The sequence below is a fragment of the Mus caroli genome, unplaced genomic scaffold, assembly GCF_978045245.1.
Source record: "Mus caroli unplaced genomic scaffold, Mus_caroli_1 scaffold_17, whole genome shotgun sequence".
Lineage (NCBI taxonomy): Eukaryota > Metazoa > Chordata > Mammalia > Rodentia > Muridae > Mus > Mus caroli.
Window position 1 is genome coordinate 81,575,065 of NW_028227272.1, and position 21,415 is coordinate 81,596,479.

Sequence of the window (21,415 nt, forward strand, 5' to 3'; positions counted from 1 at the left end):
GAGGAAGGAAGATTGCCTCATGTTTGAGGACAACATTTGCTACAGAGTAGGTTTTAGGCTAGCCTGAACTACATGGCTATCTTGTCTCAAAGTTAAAGAACAGCCAGGGCTACACAGAGAAACCCTGTCTCGAAAAACCAAAAAAAAAAAAAAAAAAAAAAAAAAAGTTAAAGAATAAAATAAACTTGAAACCTTTGCAAGTACATTGACAGAGTGAATCCATTTGGATTTAGTGAGAAACATCCACAGACATTCTGAGTCAGGTTCTCTTAACAACAATGTATCGTGCTGCCAACTTTGATTCAGTACAGTTACTTTCTCTCTGTAATTCAGACCTTTGGTTGGTTTCCATCCTAAACTGTCCCACCCACATTTTTTAAAGACCATTTAACTAATGTTTGACCTGAGGAGGGCCAGAGAAGCACTTAGCCATGCCTGTTTCCAAGTAGGAGTTCTGACCGGATGTTTCTATCCACCCACTCGATAAACTACTTGGTGGAGCTGTGAAGAACAACAGTGTTGCTTTTCCACAAGCCAAGTGGTCAGCATCACGAGCCTATTAACTGCACCAAGTAAACTAGATCTTCAGCCAAGCTCTGGTCCCCAGGAACCAGACAGAATCCTAAACACTCAGATATTGCCTCATGAGCTAATTCCTACGAAAGAAATGAGCCAGACTTCTGTGCCAATCATCTCCAAGAAGAGGCATCAAGGCTGGAACACAAGTCATCCAACCACAGACCAAAGTCCACCTTTGAATGGTAGAAACATTTCCAACCCTGATGCTGGCTGGAGCTGAGACTTTTAAACTCAAGCTTAGAACAAAGTTGGTAATTTGGTTCTTCTTAAGGTATTATTTAAATATTCATTTAACATCTTTTACTATAAAATAGAGATATTACTTTTCCATTCTCTAAAAGAATAACCTATTTTCCTATGTTGATTGTATTGTCTCAGTGAGAAAATGTATTAAGAATGAGATGGAGCCATTTGATAAGTACATGCTAATGTAAACTGTGTTCTCAGAAAATTGCATGGTTTTCATTGAAAAAAAACTATCCCTTTAACCAAGGAATTAAAATTCAGTAACAAAAATCAGTCATTGTCACCCTCTGTAACAGATAGGATTACATTTGATCGAATGGCTTAATTACATATGCTAGCTAGGATGTTCCAGAAGCCTGGGATGGGGGAGACTGCCAGGGGTCTATGGGAGTAACTTTAGCTGAGACTCTTAAGCAGTGGGACATGAAACCTGAAGTGGCCACCTCCTGTAGCCAGACAAGAGCCCCAGGGGAGGGATAAGGACACCACAAAACTTTCAACCCAAAATTTGTCCTGTCTGAAAGAAATGCAGAGACCAAGATAGAGCAGAAACTGAGAGAATGGCCAACCAATGACTGGTCCCACTTGAGGCTCATCCCATGGGCAAGCATCAGTCCCTGACACTATTAGTAATACTGTTATGCTTGCAGACAGGAGCCTAGCATAACTGTCCTCTGAGAGACTCTACCCAACACCTGACTGAAACAGATGCAGAGACCCACAGTCAAACATTGGACGGAGCTCAGGGAGTCTTCTGGAAGAGTTGGGGGAAGGATTAAGGACCCCAGAATGGATAGAAACTCCACAGGAAGACCAACAGAATCAACTAACCTGGACTCTTGGGGGCTCTCAGAGACTGAACTACCAACCAAAGAGCATACAATGGCTGGACTTACCCCCACCACTACCCCCTCATATTTGAAGCATATCTGCAGCTCAGTCTTCATGTGGGTCCCCCAAAAACTTGATCAGGGGCTGTCCTTAAAGCTGTTGTCTGACTGTGGTATCTGTTCCCCTAACTGGGTTGCCTTGGCCTCAATGGGAGAGTGTAGTAGGAGGCCGGCCTGCGGCCTACATGAATGGGGTATTTCTGGAAGGCAAGCTGGGGCTGAAAGAGAGAGAGGGACTAGACAGCGAGAAAAACAATGAAGCCAAGACAAACTTTTTTCTCTGATCAAGGCCCGCAAGTTTACTAAGAGACTATGCTTATAAGGGGGAAGTCCCAACCCCCACCCCCATCACATCCCACCCTCCTCTCACACACACACACACACCCACTCCCTAAGGCTAACTGCTTAGACAACACCCAAGCTCTTTTGTTCTGTGGCTTAGATATAAAGGAATCACTTATTTATTTTCTACAATGTTCGTCACCTCCCTGGGTTCCCAGTTGCTTAGATATAGGTCTTGTAGTAGCCTTCCCTTACAAGTCATAGGATGTCATTGATTCCCTTTATCTCAAGCACTTGATGGCTCCATTGAAGACAATTTTCTTCCTTAAACTTTAAAATTCTCACCGTTTCTAGTCCCTGGATATTTCTTGTTAGTTCTGATGGTGTCTAACTTTATGTACCAGCAGCCTACCTGAGCCAAAAGATGCCCAAATGTTTACTGAAACATGATTTTTGGATGTTCCTATAATGATATTTCTCGATAAAACTAACTTTCAGATCATAGAGTGAGCAAAGCAGACAGTGTCCATTATGTGAATGGGCCTCAGGAAAATATGTCACCGTTCCCAAGTAAGAAGGAATCCCCCTGTGTGACAACCTTCACGTTGAGACATCGATCAGTCCTGTAGCAGAAGCTGGGTCATCAACGTGGTAAATTTTGGATTTTCCATCCTCTGCCAACTTACTAAAATAAATCAGCTTAGAACTCTCCTATTGACTGTCCTTCTCTGGAAAACCCTGACTAATATATTCCCTTTGTTCTTGGTCCTACCACTTTCTTGTCATTAGATTGTTTCAAATGACTTTTGGTATACCCCTGTGTCTGCCTGACCCCTATGTAATATGTCAGTATTGTTTGCTGTGGTTTTTCAGCTTGAATTCCCCAGAGAATAATCAATCCAGATTCCTGCAGGACTCACAAGGTTGCATCTGCATCCCCATTTTCCCATCCTTTGCACGTGCCTTTTAGCATCATGCCTCCAAAACACACCCGAGTGATAAAAGGGAAGAGGATCAGACTGGAGAGATGATTCAGAGGGAAAGAGCACACTGCTCTTGAAAAGGACTGGCTTCAGCTCCCAGCACCTACATGATAGTTCATCACCTTCTGTAACTCCAATTGGAGGACATCTGACGTCTTCTGGTCTCCACAGGTAACTGTATGAACTGTAGAACACTGATATATGTGCAGAAAACCTAAACATGATAAAAGCAATCTACAGCAAACCAGTAGCCAACATCAAAGTAAATGGTAAGAAGCTTGAAGCAATCCCACTAAAATCAGAGACTAGACAAGGCTGTCCACTTTCTCCATACCTATTCAATATAGTACTTGAAGTCCTAGCCAGAGCAATTCGACAACAAAAGGAGATCAAGGGGATACAAATTGGAAAAGATGAAGTCAAAATATCACTTTTTGCAGAGGATACCATAGTATATATAAGTGACCCTAAAAATTCCACCAGAGAACTCTTAAACCTGATAAACACCTTCGGTGAAGTAGCTGGATATAAAATTAACTCAAACAAGTCAACGGCCTTTCTCTACACAAAGAATAAACAGGCTGAGAAAGAAATTAGGGAAACAACACCCTTCTCAATAGTCACAAATATAAAATATCTTGGCGTGACTCTAACTAAGGAAGTGAAAGATCTGTATGATAAGAACTTCAAGTCTCTGAAGAAAGAAATTAAAGAAGATCTCAGAAGATGGAAAGATCTCCCATGCTCATGGATTGGCAGGATCAACATTGTAAAAATGGCTATCTTGCCAAAAGCAATCTACAGGATCAATGCAATCCCCATCAAAATTCTAACTCAATTCTTCAACGAATTAGAAAGAGCAATCTGCAAATTCATCTGGAATAACAAAAAACCTAGGATAGCAAAAACTCTTCTCAAGGATAAAAGAACCTCTGGTGGAATCACCATGCCTGATCTAAAGCTTTACTACAGAGCAATTGTGATAAAAACTGCATGGTACTGGTATAGTGACAGAAAAGTACACCAATGGAATAGAATTGAAGACCCAGAAATGAACCCACACACCTATGGTCACTTCATCTTCGACAAGGGAGCTAAAACCATCCAGTGGAAGAAAGACAGCATCTTCAACAAATGGTGCTGGCACAACTGGCAGTTATCATGTAGAAGAATGTGAATTGGTTCATTCCTATCTCCTTGTACTAAGGTCAAATCTAAGTGGATCAAGGAACTTCATATAAAACCAGAGACACTGAAACTTATAGGGGAGAAAGTGGGGAAAAGCCTTGAAGATATGGGCACAGGGGAAAAATTCCTGAATAGAACAGCAATGGCTTGTGCTGTAAGATCGAGGATTGACAAATGGGACCTCATGAAACTGCAAAGCTTCTGCAAGGCAAAAGACACTGTCAATAAGACAAAAAGGCCACCAACAGATTGGGAAAGGATCTTTACCTATCTTAAATCAGATAGGGGACTAATATCCAATACATATAAAGAACTCAAGAGGGTGGACTCCAGAAAATCAAATAACCCCATTAAAAAATGGGGCTCAGAGCTAAACAAAGAATTCTCACCTGAGGAATACCGAATGGCTGAGAAGCACCTGAAAAAATGTTCAACATCCTTAATCATCAGAGAAATGCAAATCAAAACAACCCTGAGATTCCATCTCACACCAGTCAGAATGGCTAAGATCACATATTCAGGTGACAGCAGATGCTGGAGAGGATGTGGAGAAAGAGGAACACTCCTCCATTGTTGGTGGGATTGCAAGCTTGTACAACCACTCTGGAAATCAGTCTGGTGGTTCCTCAGAAGATTGGACATAGTACTACTGGAAGATCCCGCAATACCTCTCCTAGGCATATATCCAGAAGATGTCCCAACCGGTAAGAAAGACACATGCTCCACTATGTTCATAGCAGCCTTATTCATAATAGCCAGAAGCTGGAAAGAACCCAGATGCCCCTCAACAGAGGAATGGATACAAAAAATGTGGTACATTTACACAATGGAGTACTATTCAGCTATTAAAAAGAATGAATTTATGAAATTCCTAGGCAAATGATTGGACCTGGAGGGCATCATCCTGAGTGAGGTAACACAATCACAAAAGAACTCAAATGATATGTACTCACTAATAAGTGGATATTAGTCCAGAAACTTAGTATACCTGAGATATAAGAGACAATTTGTAAAACACATGAAACTGAAGAAGAACGAAGACCAAAGTGTGGACACTTTGCCCCTTCTTAGAATTGGAAACAATCACCCATGAAAGGAGTTACAGAGACAAAGTTTGGAGCTGAGACAAAAGGATGGACCATCTAGAGACTGCCATATCCAGGGATCCATCCCATAATTAGCCCCCAAACGATGACACCATTGCATACACTAGCAAGCTTTTGCTGAAAGGACCCTGATATAGCTGCCTCTTGTGAGACTAGGCCGGGGCCTAGCAAACACATAAGTGGATGCTCACAGTCAGCTATTGGATGGAGCACAGGGCCTCCAATGGAGGAGCTAGAGAAAGTATCCAAGGAGCTAAAGAGATCTGCAACCCTGTAGGTACAACAACATTATGAACTAACCAGTACCCCGGAGCTCTTGACTCTAACTGCATATGTATCAAAAGATGGCCTAGTCGGCCATCACTAGAAAGAGAGGCCCATTGGACATGCAAACTTTATATGCCCCAGTACAGGGAAATGCCAGAGCCAAAAAATGGGAATGGGTGGGTAGGGAAGTAGGGGGAGGGTATGGGGGACTTTTGGGATAGCATTGGAAATGTAATTGAGGAAAATATGTAATAAAAAAATATTTTTAAAAAAACTCATATGCATAAAATAATAAAAGAAACAAATCAGTTTTTAAAAGAGGGCAAAGGGGATAATCAATAACTTCCTCCTGGGAGGCTTGCTCTTTTCTGAAAAAAAAATGGAGGAATGGATCTGCTGGGAGGGTTGGAGGGAGGGAAAACTGCAGTCAGATATATTTAAATAAATAATTAATTAATTAAAAATAACTTCCTCATGGCAAAGCTTAATGTAGAAATGAACTTTTCCCCTATACACTTTAGCATATTTCCTACTGGCCATGGCTATGGCCATTAATATATACAAGTGGGCTGATAACATTAAATTTGATATCCAATCTTGGTGCAAATGTAACACTCTAGATGGCATGCCAAACATGGAAGCATCGTTACCTGTCATGCATTTTCCTCTTGAACCCCAACCATCTAAACTTCATTGCCTGTCACACTTGTTCTTCTTGAACTTCAATCTCACTTTCTTCACAGACCACAGCTGCTCTCACAACTCTACGGCCACCTACCTGAATCATAGCAAGAGGGTAAAGCACTTCTCCTACTTGTCTTCAAGCTTATTCCTTTCTAATATTCATCTTTGCATTGTGATCAAACATTTCAAAAGCCAAAAGGAATCTTCTGCCAAAGCCGCTTCCAGGAAGAACACAGACAGGAGATAGATGGACCAGGGAAAACAGACTCCTCTTATAGGTGGAGGGAATGTATTCTCTATTGATACAGTTTGTTCCAAAACTTTAACCACCAACATCTTCCAGGGTCAGGCAATGTTAGGAGGCTCAAAAGCTACAACTAGGTTGTATAATTTGCACATATGTAGAAAGAAAGAAAGAAAGAAAGAAAGAAAGAAAGAAAGAAAGAAAGAGAGAGAGAGAGAGAGAGAGAGAGGGAGGGAGGGAGGGAGGGAGGGAGGGAGGGAGGGAGGGAGGGAGGGAGGGAGGGGAGGGGAGGGGAGGGGAGGGGAGGGGAGGGAAGGGGAGGGGAGGGGAGGGGAGGGGAGGGGAGGGGAGGGGAGGGGAGGGGAGGGGAGGGGAGGGGAGGGAAGAAGGGAAGCGAAGCGAAGCGAAGCGAAGAGAAGAGAAGAGAAGAGAAGAGAAGAGAAGAGAAGAGAAGAGAAGAGAAGAGAAGAGAAGAGAAGAAGAAAGAGAGGAAGAAATGAAGGAAGAAGGAAACAAAAAACAATGAAATAAAAATAACAAAGAAACAAAGAAGAAATCAAAATTGCACTTTATATGTGTTTGTGAGTGTGATTTTTTTCCACCGACTCTCTAGCACCTATCACTGCCTGAAAAATACTTGCACATAAAAATAAGACAGGTGATGTTGATGAATGACATGTTTCGTGAACATGACCATTGACATGGTCACAGTGAACTAAAACTTCTAGATTACAGACTGTGGAAAGTACAAACTGCCCAGGAAGAGATGGCTGCATAAGATTTAGCATATATGGGCCCCCAGTGAAGCTTTGGAGAGATGCATGGTGGCTGCACAATCAGTGTATCCTTCATAGAATCACCAAAACGGACTCAAATGGGGGAAAAAAGACTTGAAATTAGAAGACAGACAGCTGGGGAAAGAAAGAGGGCTATAGGAGGGTGGGAAGTCAATAACACAGGGAAAGTTGGGGTGTGTTGCACACATGTGTGAAAGTGTCAAATATTGGATGTGAAAAGAAAAAAAAATCTCAGCATCATTATGATTACAAAATGGCTATTTTGCTTTCCAGTTTCCATTGGCACCAGGAGCTGATCCTGTCCCACAGCACTCCTTACCCAAATATCTCTGGGAGAAAGCAGGTCTCCCAGGAGTGCTGACAAGCCTGTGAGCATAAGTAAGACCACCACTTCTGCTCAAATTCCTGATCCAAGTGAGACCCGACCTGAGCCATCAGGACACAGGAACCAAGGAACAACCAGGGAAAGGATCCTTCTGACTTCCATCGGCACCCGAGAGCTGGCCCTGTACCACAGCTGTCCATACCCAAATTCCTCCCAGAAAGAACTGGTTTCCCGGGAGTTCTAACACACAAGCTTGCTAAAGGGACAAGCCACAGTCAGAGACAGCAAGAGCAGCTAACACCAGAGATACCAGATGTCATGAGGCAAGGACAAGAACATAAGCAACAGAAACCAAGGCTAGTTGACATCATCAGAACCCCGTTCTCTCAACACAGTGAGTCCTGGATACACTAACATCAGGAAGCAAAACTCTGACTTAAAGTCACATCTCATGATGATGATAGAGGGCTTTAAGAAGGACATAAAAACTCCCTTAGAGAAATACAGGAGAACACGGAGAAACAGCTAGAATCCCTTAAAGAGGAAACACAAAAATTTCTTAAAGAATTACAGGAAAACACAACCAAACAGGTGAAGGAAATGAACTAAACCATCCAGGATCTAAAAATGGAAATAGAAACAATAAAGAAATCACAAAGGGAGACAACCTTGGAGATAGAAAACCTAGTAAATAGATCAAGAGTCATAGACACAAGCGTCACCAACAGAGTACAAGAGATAGAAGATAGAGTATCTTCAGGGGAAGAAGATACCATAGAAAGCATTGACACAACAGTCAAAGAAAATGCAAAATTCAAAAAGCTCCTAACACAGAACATCCATGAAATCCAGGACACAATGAGAAAACAAAACCTAAGAATAATAGGTATAGAAGAAAGCGAAGATTCTCAACTTAAAGGGCCAGTAAATATCTTCAACAAAATTATAGAAGGAAACTTCCCTAACCTAAAGAAAGAGGTGCTCATAAACATACAAGAGGCCTACAGAATTCCAAATAGACTGGACCAGAAAAGAAATTCCTCCTGTCACATAATAGTCAAAACACCAAATATATTAAAGAAAAAATATTAAAAGCAGTAAGGGAAAAATGTCAAGTAACATATAAAAGGCAGACCTATCAGAATTACACTAGACTTCTCAACAGAGACTCTGAAAGCTAGAAGATCCTGGGCAGATGTTATACAGACCCAAAGAGAACACAAATGCCATCCCAGGCTACTATACCCAGCAAAATTCTCTATTATCAAGATGGAGAAACCTAGATATTCCATGACAAAACCAAATTTGCATAATATCTTTCCACAAATCCAGCCCTACAAAGGATAAATAAATGGAAAACACCAACACGGGGAGGAAAGCTACACCCTAGAAAAAGCAAGAAAGTAATCTTTCAACAAACCCAAAAGAAGACAGCTACACAAACATTAAAATGACATCAAAAATAAGAGGAAACAACTATCACTATTCCTTAATATCTCTTAACATCAATGGACTCAATTCCCAAATAAAAAGACATAGAATAACAGACTGAATACATAAACAGGACCCAACATTTTGCTGCATACAGGAAACACACCTCAGTGTCAAAAAAGACACTACCTCAGAGTAAAGGACTGGAAAACAATTTTCCAAGCAAATAGTCCCAAGAAACAAGCTGGAGTAGTAGCCATTGTAATATTGAATAAAAGCAACTTTCAACCAACTGTTATCAAAAAGGATAAGGATAAAAATCTACCAAGAACTCTCAATTCTGAACATCTATGCTCCAAATGCAAGGGCACCCACATTCATAAAAGAAGCTCTACTAAAGCTCAAAGCACACATTGCACCTCACCCAGTAATAGTGGGAGGCTTCAACACCCCACTCTCATCAATGGACAGATCATGGAAACACAAACTAAACAGACATACATTGAAACTAACAGAAGTTATGGACCAAATTCATAACTGTAGATTCAACAGATATCTACAAAACATTTCATTGTAAAACAAAAGAATATTCTTTCTTTGCAGCACCTCATGATACCTTCTTCAAAATTGACCATATAATCAGTCACAAAACAGGCTTCAACAGAGATATAAGAATACTGAACAATCCCATGCATCCCATTAGATCACCACAAACTAAGGATGGTCTTCAATAGCAACAAAAACAACAGAAAGCCCACATACACATGAAAGCTGAGCAATGCCCTACTCAATGATAACTTGGTCAAGGAAGAAATAAAGAAATTAAAGACTTTTGAGAATTTAATGAAAATGAAGGCACAACATATCCAAACTTATGGGACACAATGAAAGCCGTGCTAAGAGGAAAACTCAGCTGAGTGCCTCCAAAAAGAAACTGGAAAAACTAGCAGCTTAACAACACATCTGAAAGCTCTAGAGCAAAAAGAAGCAAATACACCCAAGAGGAGTAGACGGCAGGAAATAGTCAAACTCAGGGATGAAATCAACCAAGTAGAAACAAAAAGAACTACACAAAAAATCAACAAAACCAGGAGCTAGTTCTTTGTGAAAATCAGCAAGATAGATAAACCCTTAGCCAGACTAGCTAGAGGGCACAGGGACAATATCCAAAATAACAAAATCAGAAATGAAAAGGGAGACACAACAGAAACTGAAGAAATTAAAAAACTCATCAGATCCTACTACAAAAGCCTATATTTAACAAAACTGGAAAACCTGGATGAAATGGACCATTTTCTAGACAGATATTTAATACCAAAGTTAAATAAGGATCAGATGAACCATCTAAACAGTCCCATAACTCCTAAAGAAATAGAAGTAGTCATTAAAAGTCTCCCAACCATAAAAGGCCCAGGATCACATGGGTTTAGTGCAGAATTCTATTAGACATTCAAAGAAGACCTAATACCAATAATCTTCAAACTACTCCACAAACTAGAAACACAAGGAACACTACTCAATTCATTTTATGAAGCCACAATTAAACTGAGTATTCTTTTTTGGAGATGGAATGGTTTCTGTCTAATGTTGCAAATAGATTTTTAAAACTGGTTGTTTGCATATTACTTTTTGCTTCAGAAGTTATCACGTATATTTAAGAAGATTTAACTATTATAAATTATTTTGATGACCTAAAAAAAAAAGAAAATGGCTATTATACTCCTGAAGTATTTCAATCATGCTTAATTGTGGGTATTGCTGGATACCTTCACCAGTTTCTGGTAAGAGGTACAAATTTGTATATCATCAACTGTATACACTAAAACACTTCAGATGTGGCTTATAAAAATCTGACACTTTGGATGTGGCTTATAAAAAGTGGCACTAAATTCTCAATTTACTCCCATAATTATTTTCTATTCCTTGTAATAAGTTCTCTCTCTCTCTCTCTCTCTCTCTCTCTCTCTCTCTCTCTCTCTCTCTCTCTCTCTCTCTCTGACTAAAAGAACAGCTAAGCACAAAAAAAGAAAATTATTTAGAGACAAATATAAGGCAAGCATGGAAGGAGAGTGGGCCTTCACATTGAATCATCTCTGAATCGTGATGTTATTCCTAGACATCTCAGAAGAATACTTGCTCAATATTCTCTGAGATGGTCTGTCAACACTGAAGTTGGAGATGGACATTTGAATCAGAGACACTGCCCCCAAATACTCTAAGGTCAATACTATATACACACTTCCTCCAAATCCCAAGATTACCACATGGTATATAATGTGATGCCCTAGAAGATATCCAGAACATAGTTTAAGAAGGTAAGAAACCTTAGGTGACGTTGTGATTCTTGTGAGTAAAACTATATTCATATTCCCATCATAACATTTTGTCATGAAAACACCTCCACATAGGACTGGGGAGATAGCTCCCTGGGTAAAAAGCTTGCAGTGCAAGCATAAGAACCTGTGTCTGAGTCCCAAGCATCCCCACAAAAAGCCAGGCACTATGGAGACACATTTGTAACCCCATCTCTGAGCAACCGCTGATCCACTGGGGATTTCTGGTCAACAAGTTTAGCTGAAATGATGAGCCCTGTCTCAAAAGACAAGGTAGAGAAATGGTGCCAACATTAACCTCTACACACATGCTCACCCATGAGCAAGTATAACTGCATGCACACACACACACACACACACACACACACACAAACCTCCTCACATATAATGTTTCAGTGTGATAATGAAAGATTGTTTTTCTGTTGGACCAAAGATCCTACAAATAAGCAATCGACCAAAATAAATACCCTGGAATCATTCATCAGTATTTTACATTTTAAATTGCGAGGGGAGGGTCTAGGGGGCTTGGGGGATAGCATTTGAAATGTAAATGAAGAAAATAGCTAATAAAAAATTTGTTTAAAAAAAAAAAGATGCCTTCTGCACATCCTACCATGACATTCCTCCTGAAATCACCTGCTGCCTTTTTAATTAACCAAGGGTCAGCTGACTCACCATATCATCAGATACTCTGAGTCATGGACACAGAGTAATGGGTATGGCAACCTACTGTTGCTGTGAGACTTAAAAATCAGGTGCTGTTTAAAAGGCCCATATTCTAAACCGTGCATTAGTACTAGACAGCAAAATTACAAAGCTAGTTTCTCTCACTCAACATGCACATTGTAATGGAAGCATTTTCATGTGATAAGTAAATCTTTTCGGGCTACCAACATGGCTCATTACTTTTCAACCTCAAGCTACTTCAGAGACCCAGGTTCCCTCGATTAAAAGCACACAAAAAGCCTGAGTATACCTTAAATAATGAGACAGTCTCTCTTAGAACAAAGTGAGTTTCAATACTTTATCTCATTAATAATCTCCAGAAGCAGGAAATGGACCCAAAGTACTTTCCCTCGGTTTCTGCAGCTAGAAAAGCATCCCAGCTTCAGGTTCAAGATCATTGCCTGAGCCCTGGTAGCAAGTCTCTGATCTGCCGGAAGACTGGTTAGGACTTTGTGGGGATGTGATGGTTAGTTTCTGCTGTCGACTTGGCACAATCTGCCATCACCTCGGAACAAAGGCTCCAAAAGAGATTGTCTAGAACAGATTGACCTGTGGATGTGTCTATGCAAGTCTGGGGAGGGTGGGGGGGATATCTTCATTATGGTAATTGATGTGTGTAAATCTAGCATAAAAGTTGTTGGCGCCATTTTTCCTGGGATAGAGTCCTGGAGTGTATTTTTTTTAAAAAGCAAGGCAAAAGGAGGCATGCATTTGTTTCACCATGACTTTCCCAAGATGATGGGCTGTAACCTAAAATCATGCAACCTCTGGCACTACTGGCGTAAAGTGGGACCTCTAAGGATGTGGAGCCCAAAGGATATAAGTTAATTAGGTCGTCGTGGGAGTGGAGGGAGTCCTTGATGGAGAAATGAGGACTCAGCTCTTTCCTCTCCATCTTTCCATTTCCTGGCTTTCATGAGGCAAAGGCTTTGTCTGCCAGGAGTTTCCAAGCGTGAGACATTGCAGCATCAGGACCAAGCACCAGGGACTGAGCTCCTTACAACCAACCATGTGCCAAAATACTCCTTTTCTCTTTTAACTTGCTTACCTTGGGCACCTTTGCCACAGTGATGGGAACTTGCCAAACATGTGCATCAAGATCAGAACATGAACAAACAGAACATGCCTCTTAGGGAAAGTATCTAAAACCACCAGCACTGCTGGAAAGCAAGACTCATGAGCTTGACATCAACGTCATCTTCAGCTAGTATCCTTGAGCCACAGCCACATCATCCGCTGCACCCCTGGGTATCCTGTGGGAGAACAATGCAGTGTGTACAATCAGGGATGGCAGAGCTAGTACCTCCTGTTTTACTTTTGTTTATATTTCATTTTCTTCTAGTGTTTGAGATTATCATACGATTAGAACATTCTCCCGTTCTCTTTCTTCCCTTCAAATCCCCCTATTTACCCCATCCTTGCTCTCTTTCAAATTCCTGGCTTCTTTTTTCATTAATTGTTGTTACAAGCATATATGTATATACCTACATATTCCTAAATACTTAAATATAACCTGCTCAGTCTGTATAATGTTAACTCATACATATGTTTTCAGGGCTCATCATTTGATATTGGATAGCCAATGTGTGCTCATCCCTGGGGAAACTATTTCTCCTCTTCTCAGCATCCCTTAGTGACTTGGAGTTCTTTGCATAGGGCTGTGCCTAAAAGAGCTTTCCACCATCCATATTAGCATGTCTACTGTCGCTGCCTCCATGTAGCTCATGTTTAGGCAATCATGTTGGTGAGAGTTCATGGCTGTAGCTTCTAACATTCCTAGAGATACACCTCACATCTGGATTCCTGTTTCCCTGGCTCTCAACAGCCTCTTTACCCCATCTTCTTCCATGAGCCATGAGCCTCGGGTGGAGGAGTTACACTGCAGCTGTATCAGTTAGGACTAGGCTCCATAACTTTGTATTTTGATTGGTTATGGTTTTCTGTAGTGGTCTCTATCTGTTGCAAAGAGAAGTTTTCTTGCTGATGGGTGAGAGCTACACTTATCTTTGTGTATAAGGACAGATATTTAGAAAATAGTTGGGGACTATACTGATTTAGCAAAGTGTCAGTTGTAGTAGGCTCTACTCCAAGATCTATGACTTCATTAGCCCTGAGTAGCGAAGCACCAGGAATGGTTTTCCTGTGGTAGAGTAGGTCTTAAGACCCATTGGAGAGTCATTGGTTACCACCACATTCTACATGTGCTACTGTAGAATCTTTAGTTATTGTACCATCACAATTTGCCCTTGAAATAGTCATCTTCCTTCCTTAGCCCCTAAAGTGCTGGGATTAGAGGTTTGCACCACGTCTGGCTCCTAGCACTTTCGTTGAGACAAGTATCCTTATGTGTGTTTTACATAAAATAATTCAATACTTTCAGTAACCTTGTAAGGTAAGGAATATTATTGCCCATATTTTAAAGAAAACTTGTAATAAGAAATTAAATATTTTTGCTCAGAGTAAAACCAGCTAGACATTCATAGTTCATGGCCTTATCTTTCATGATTTCCTAAAGACAGACATTCTACTATCAAGAAACATATGATTCTCCTTTTTAAAAGTTTGGGGAGGGGGAGTGGTAAAAAGAATGTGAAAGGCCTCATTAAGGAAAAAAGTTAGGCCGAATGGAAAAGTGACAAGCTATAATAATGGAAGCTTTTTACCTGGCAAAGACTGGGGTACTGCCAGCATTAGACCCAAAGAGTGTGCCTAAATCTTATATCAGTGTGCTTAAATCTTGAGCTTGATACCAGTCTTGGAAGGTGAAACACGCTTTGAACATTTTGATCTCAGAGTTCTGAAGTTGTGCTGAAGATTGGAATAGACTTTTAGGTAGCTAGCTCAAGTCCCCAGAGGGACTTATTCGTCTCCCTGGAAAGAACAACGGCCTAGCCAGGGCAGATGATCTATCTGGAACAGAGGCTTCTGAAACTACCACACACAGACATTCAAAGTGACCAGCCAGTGTGGTTTTGCCCAGGACTGTTTTAAGTTAGCTCTACATTCCAGGAATCCCCTCTCTTGTCAAAACTAAAAGTTGGCCATGCTGGGGCCGGAGCTGGAGTTATCCTAGCCATGTGTAGGCAACCAGTGCAAAAACAGAACCATGCCTCAGAAAAAGTCAGTGCTGCCTCTTCCAGTGCTGCCTCTGCCACTCTCAATAGGTGACACAGAGGTGTCATTTCCCTCCCTCAGATACCTCATCTCTCTTTCTCTAGAACATGACAGTCATGGTCTTTCTTATCGTCTGCCCTTTTCTTTTTTCTGAGACTTAAATGAAAACTTAAGGAAAGTTCCTGGAAGTGTGGGAGGCTCATGGTAGTCCAACAGATATGGTCGATGCCCGGACTACATTCCAGGAATTAAAACATCAAACAGAAACTCAATAAGTAACTGTGTCTAGACACGGTTTTTGTTTTGTTTTCTGGGTTTTTTTTTAAGTGGGGAGCAGGGTGTATTTCTGACCATGTGTATTTCGGTTTGCAAAGAGTCCTCACTCTCCAAACTCAGTAACGATCCGTGTTGACTCACGCTTGCTAGTGAGATGGTACATTGTAAAATTCCACTTATGAGTAAGTTCAAATGACCTTTTGTAAAGTAAATATTTTAAGTGAAGAAATAATGCCCATTATGACAGAAACACTTTTCTATCTATTATTTCAGGAAGAAAGTCTGTACAAAGCGATTGCTTACAGTATCTGACTGTCTCCGTTAAAATAACTCGGCTCTCTAATTTAAATTTGTATCCAACAACTCTTGTTTCATACTAAATACATTTTGAAGGGTTATTTAGAGAGGACCAAGATCTAAACCTGTTTTTTCAATGTTAACAGGCTGTGAAAGGGATCCAGAAATGAGATGTGTTTAATCCGATGGTCTAGGAGGCTGTGCTTGATTTCTGGGTGATGGGAAACAATGCATTATCACTAATTATTTCTTTGATGGTTCTTGTTCCTTGTGCCGCCTTCTAAATGTTCACTAAAGTGAATGTAGTTTTTCTATGCTTGGATTTTAAGCTACCTAAGGGAAAGTCACTTCAATTAATTAATTTCCCTTTTTTTTTTTTTTATTTATTATGTCTAAAGGAGCTCATGGTGCTGGAGGGGGAGCCAGAGCACACATGTGGCAGTCAGAGGACAACTGAGAATGGCTTTCTTCTTCCACACTTATGGGGATGCCAGGGACCAAACTCAAGCACCAGGCTTGTATGACATGTGCCTTCACCCACTGAGGCATATGGCTAGGCCTTAGTTCATGTCAAACACCAATCTGTAGCTACTCATTTCCCACTAGAGAAGTTTTAATACACACACCCCAAAATTCGCAAGTATTCTATAGGGGGTTTCTTTACTTAGGAAATCTTTTCTTCCTGTGACTATTACTACATGAAATATGAAATCTTCAAATCTCACCAAAAGGGCTTGTCACCAAAGCAACTTTTCTACTGTATTTTTAAGAGTCATTTTGTATTTGATCCCATAAATGTTTGAGTTTATGGCATGATACAGTTCAGGCTAAAAGCATAAGAGATGCAAGGTAGAAACTTTGAGTAGACCAAAGACAGTGTGAAATCCCATGTGTCACTAAATCAAGGGACTGTCTCGATTTTTTAAAAAAAATTTCTGAGCACATTGTAAGTGGATAATTCTTTGTGAGAAAACTCCCCCACCCACACTGCTCTCTGAAGCGTGTCTCAGAGTCTAAAGCAACCTCCCATTCCTTAGCACAGAAAACACGTTGGCTGCCTATTCTCAGCCTGTACTGTCTCTAAAGTTAAATATGTCACATTCAGTCTTGGGACATTACAGGAAATATGACCAACATTCTTCTCGTTACTGTGACATAGTGTGAAAAAAAAACCCTCAGGGCACTGCTTGTATTCCTTTTTAAATATCAGCAATTTGGGTAGATTGTTGCCACTGGGTAAGCTACCTTCTAAACTTTCATTTCTTATATTTCACATCAAATTTCAAAGCACTAAAACCAAGTCCGCTATGTTTTAATCAATACTTACTAAGATATGCATATTGTTTCTATAGGCAGCGTGTCAAGTCAAAAAAGATAGAAATGGAGGGATGGCCATTGAGGAAATGCTTGCTACGCAAGCTTGGTGGCCTGAATCTGATCCCTAGGTCGCACATTGAGAGAGAGAAAACATATTTCTGAAAGCTCTCTGACTTCCACATTATCATGACATCTGTACATCCACACATGATACATTCACAATCACACAACAATAAGATGTTTGTTTTAAAATAGACATTTTCTTTGTCTGATCTCAGTGAGAGGATGGGACTAGCCTCGAAGAGACTTGATGTACCAGAGTGGGGGTATATCACAGGGGACCACACCTGCTCAGAGGAGAAGAGGAGGCGTGGGGGAAGAATTGTGGGAATGAGAGGAATGTAAAGTGAATAAGTGTATGTATGTATATATATATATATATATATATATATATATATATATATATGCACATATATAAAGAGATTTTTTCCAAACTGCAAGTATATATCATTTTATTAATTTTATCACTTCCTACTGTTCACTGAAGTATTTCACATTCTAAAGAACTTTGAAAGTAAACTATTTAGTAGAAGAAGATAAACATTTTTTAACACTTCTGGCTATTGAATTTTAGTCTGCAATAATTTGAATTTTTAACTTAACTCGGGAAGGAACATCAGTATTTTGTTATGGAGGAAAATGTTAAGGAACTAAGTAACGGCTCTCATTAAAGAGAATAGACCTTAATTGTTCGTGTTGCCATGTTAGAAAGGTGGCCTCATCTCTGTGCTGTTCTGCCACGTTTCTCATTTATTGCAACCACAGGACTTCTATAGAGTTAAATAAGACATTTTACTTACGTTAACAAAATATCTCTCATGCCTTGTGTGTCATCCATAAACTTGGTGGGGTTTTTTTAATCATATGTTTGGTGTATTTGTCATTAATGCAAGTAGAAGCTGAAAAGTTGTTTGCTGTTTCCACGTGGTTGGTGGCTTGCGTGGCATTTCTTTTTTTCTTTAAAATTATTCTTCTCTGATGACTTTCCTCTGAATCAAAATAGTAGTAGTGTGTTTGATCTTAAACCCTCTGCACACTTGAAACACGATGTGATAATGAGCATCCTCTGGATCTGTAACTGCCTGTGCTCAAGCTAATTGACAATAAAAAGATGTGTGAGCAGGTCTTGCTGTTTCAAGAACAGTGGCTAAAGCTACAGATGTCTGCCCTTCCTCCTAGAACATAAAGGGGTTTGTTATAATCCCTCACTGACCAGAAGGCTACATTTTAACCACGTAACCTTCAACATCAAGAAAAAGCTAACCTGTTAGAGACAAAGTGAACTGCTTCTAGAATTGAAAGTTACAGTTAATAACAGACTCTGAGAACCCTTGTCAGAAAAGGTCAGCTGGGACTCAGCCACAAAATGGTGAGAGGTATCCATGAGGTGAAGCAGAAATGGAGGCAAAGATGAGAAGGATGTCACAGACAAGACAGACAAAACCAGAAAACAGTCTTACATTTTTACATATTAGAGATTAGATAAAGATATAGATATACTGAAAAACAAAAAGCAGATGCCTAGGGATCATGCGGTGCACAGTTGGTCCCTGATGATGTTCATATTCCTCTTCCTTGGAAATGTCAACGTTTTGGACCATGTTATATTGTATGGCAACAGAAATTAAGGTTATTACAGTGAGGAATTTCCGTTTAGCTGAATGTTCCCTGGGAATGGCATGGCTTTCGAGACCTCAAAGCTCACCTACTGTAATTTACCATCTCCAACAATTCCTAATCCTTCCCAAACAGTTCCACGAATGAGGCACCACACAGTCAAGGGTATGAGCCTATGAGGTTATTCTCATTCAAAGCATTACTCTACCTCTATGCCAAGCATTTGCCAGTCACCCACCAGCCCATGGTCTTTATCTCATGGGTCACTTCCGGGTCCCCTTCTCCCCTGAATAACTCCTACTCACTGTCTCCCAGAATTCCTCACAGAAGCTTTCCTGGCTACTGACTGAATTCAGTTTCTGACTTAATATCCCACTTGCTCTCCACTTTACAACACCTGTTTAGCAGCAGGTGTCGATGGGAAGGCTAGCTTAGCCCAGCAGTCCAAAAGCCACCTGGCCTAGCCTTAAATACATATGTATCCCAGCAATACAATACACTACTCTAATGCAACCAAACTTATTCAACTAGATTGTCACAACCCCATCAAAAGTGCAGAGACAGTATGTTCCTTGTTCATTATTAATGCCACTGCATCTAGCAATGTGTCTGACATAAAGTACATGGAAAGTCCAAGGAAACTTCTGTGACATGAAAACTTGAAAGACCAACACAATCTCTTGACACATAAAGTAGACCACGTGTGTTTTTATCTCTGTGTAACCAAAAGGGAAGCCTGAAGCTACTCCTTTGTAGTCTCCTCAAAAGTTAAGACAGTGCTGCTAATGACAGTTTCTTCCTCCAGTATATTTAAGACAGTTTCTAACCTATATTTTCATTATTTTTTTTCTTTTGCAGTACTAGAGACAGAACTCCAAACTTTGTGCAAGCGAGCAACCTACTACTGCACAGCATCTCTAGCTGTTTTCAGTATAAGTGACAATAAATGTAAAACAAATCACAGTGTAAGTAGGTATATGTAAATATAAGTTACTCACTTGTTATAAGGGAAGAATAGGAAAAGAGATGGAGACAGATGGAGAAAGAAGCAGAGGTAACAGAAATTGGTTCACACAATTGGAGTCTAAGCTCTAGGGATGCTTATGGTGTAGTTTTGTCTGAGTCTGAGGCTTAAGCATCAGATCTGATTGTAGACGGTCCAGCCAGTGTTGGAAGAAAGAGAAACTAATGGTGTAAATCTCCATCTCAAAGTAGCATAGGACCAGTATCCCAGCTCGAGGAGAGAGTCAGGGAAGGGAAGACTTCTTCTTTCCTCCTCTTTTTGCTCTATGCAGCTCCTTGAAGGATTGGATGAGGTCAACAACGAGAGAATTACAGGGAGAGCTTTGTGCCTACCACAGTTCACATCTAAATGTACTGAATGAGAGTGATAGCCACGCAGTCCTTTTCCTGTTCTGGCTCAGGAATGCCATGAATGCTTTCTAGAGAGGAGCTGATGGACTCTGTCATCAGACAAGACCTGGGGCCATGCATGCCAACAGTCCTCCACCAACAGTGCAAATTTATTTTCCCTATGAAGAGAATAGAACGGAACGGAACAGAGCAGAACGGAATGGAATGGAACAGAACAGAATTCTAGATTAGAAGCAAGCAAAGCTCCAACTGGATAGATTGGATACCAGTTTTAGAAGAGACTGCAGAGCTCTAATGTCCCATTAAGTTGAGCTGCCTCCTGGTTCCCATCATTTATTTTTTGGTTCTATAAAAAGCAGCACCAACAAGGTAAATGGGACATAAGATACCTTGTACCAAAATCAGAGGGCAAAGGAGAAGTTTAGTGTGTCAAGGGTGGACCCTGAAGCGAGAATATGACCATATTCTGTCAAAGAAGAACAAATTTCTGAGCAGAACAAGAAGCATGGGAGCCACAAAGAAAGGAACATCCTAAGAGAGGAGAAGAAAGGGAAAGAGAGGAAGGAACAGCATGCGGAAAGAAAAAGATGGTGCCTCAATGAATAAAAGCTCACCACCTGCCCATCTGGACATCCAGTTGTATAGAACATTATTTTTTTTTTTAAATCAACTATGGATTCTTATAAAAAAGAAAGAAAAAAATGAATGAATGACCCCAAGAGATTCCAAGTTTAGTGAAACAATTTGAAGACCTAAACAGTATTAGGAAAGGGCTAATAGATGGGTATATTCTAAAGCAAGGAGCATATGGCAAGTATGATATGGAGTAATTTACTGGCCTGGAACAAGACCATGGTGGCCACAAAAAACAAACAAACAAAGACACATTTGTATTTTTTAAAGGGTTTCTTTTTTTAAAAAAGATTTATTTTATGTCTCTGAGTACACTGTAGCTGTGGATGGTTGTGAGCCTTCATGTGGTTGTAGGGAATTGAATTTTAGGATCTCTTGTTGGCTCTGGTCAACTCTGCTCTCTCCGATGAACTCTGCTCACTCAGTCCCTGCTTGCTCTGGCTGAAATATTTATTTATTATTATAAATAAGCACACTGTAGCTGACTTCAGACACACCAGAAGAGGGTGTCAGATCTCATACGGATGGTTGTGAGCCACAATGTGGTTGCTGGGATTTGAACTCAGGACCTTCAGAAGAGCAGCCAGTGCTCTTACCTGCTGAGCCATCTTGCCAGTCCCACATCTGTATTTTTTGAGACTAAGAA

General features: G+C 40.4%; 1 long non-coding RNA gene across 1 annotated transcript; it reads left to right on the forward strand.

Moving 5' to 3' along the window:
- The first annotated feature begins 14,371 nt into the window (after positions 1-14,371).
- On the forward strand, positions 14,372-19,693 carry LOC110311151 (uncharacterized). The gene is made up of 3 exons (XR_002379919.1): positions 14,372-14,473; positions 16,167-16,286; positions 19,621-19,693. It is a non-coding gene; the product is annotated as an uncharacterized LOC110311151 (long non-coding RNA).
- The last annotated feature ends 1,722 nt before the right edge of the window (positions 19,694-21,415 follow it).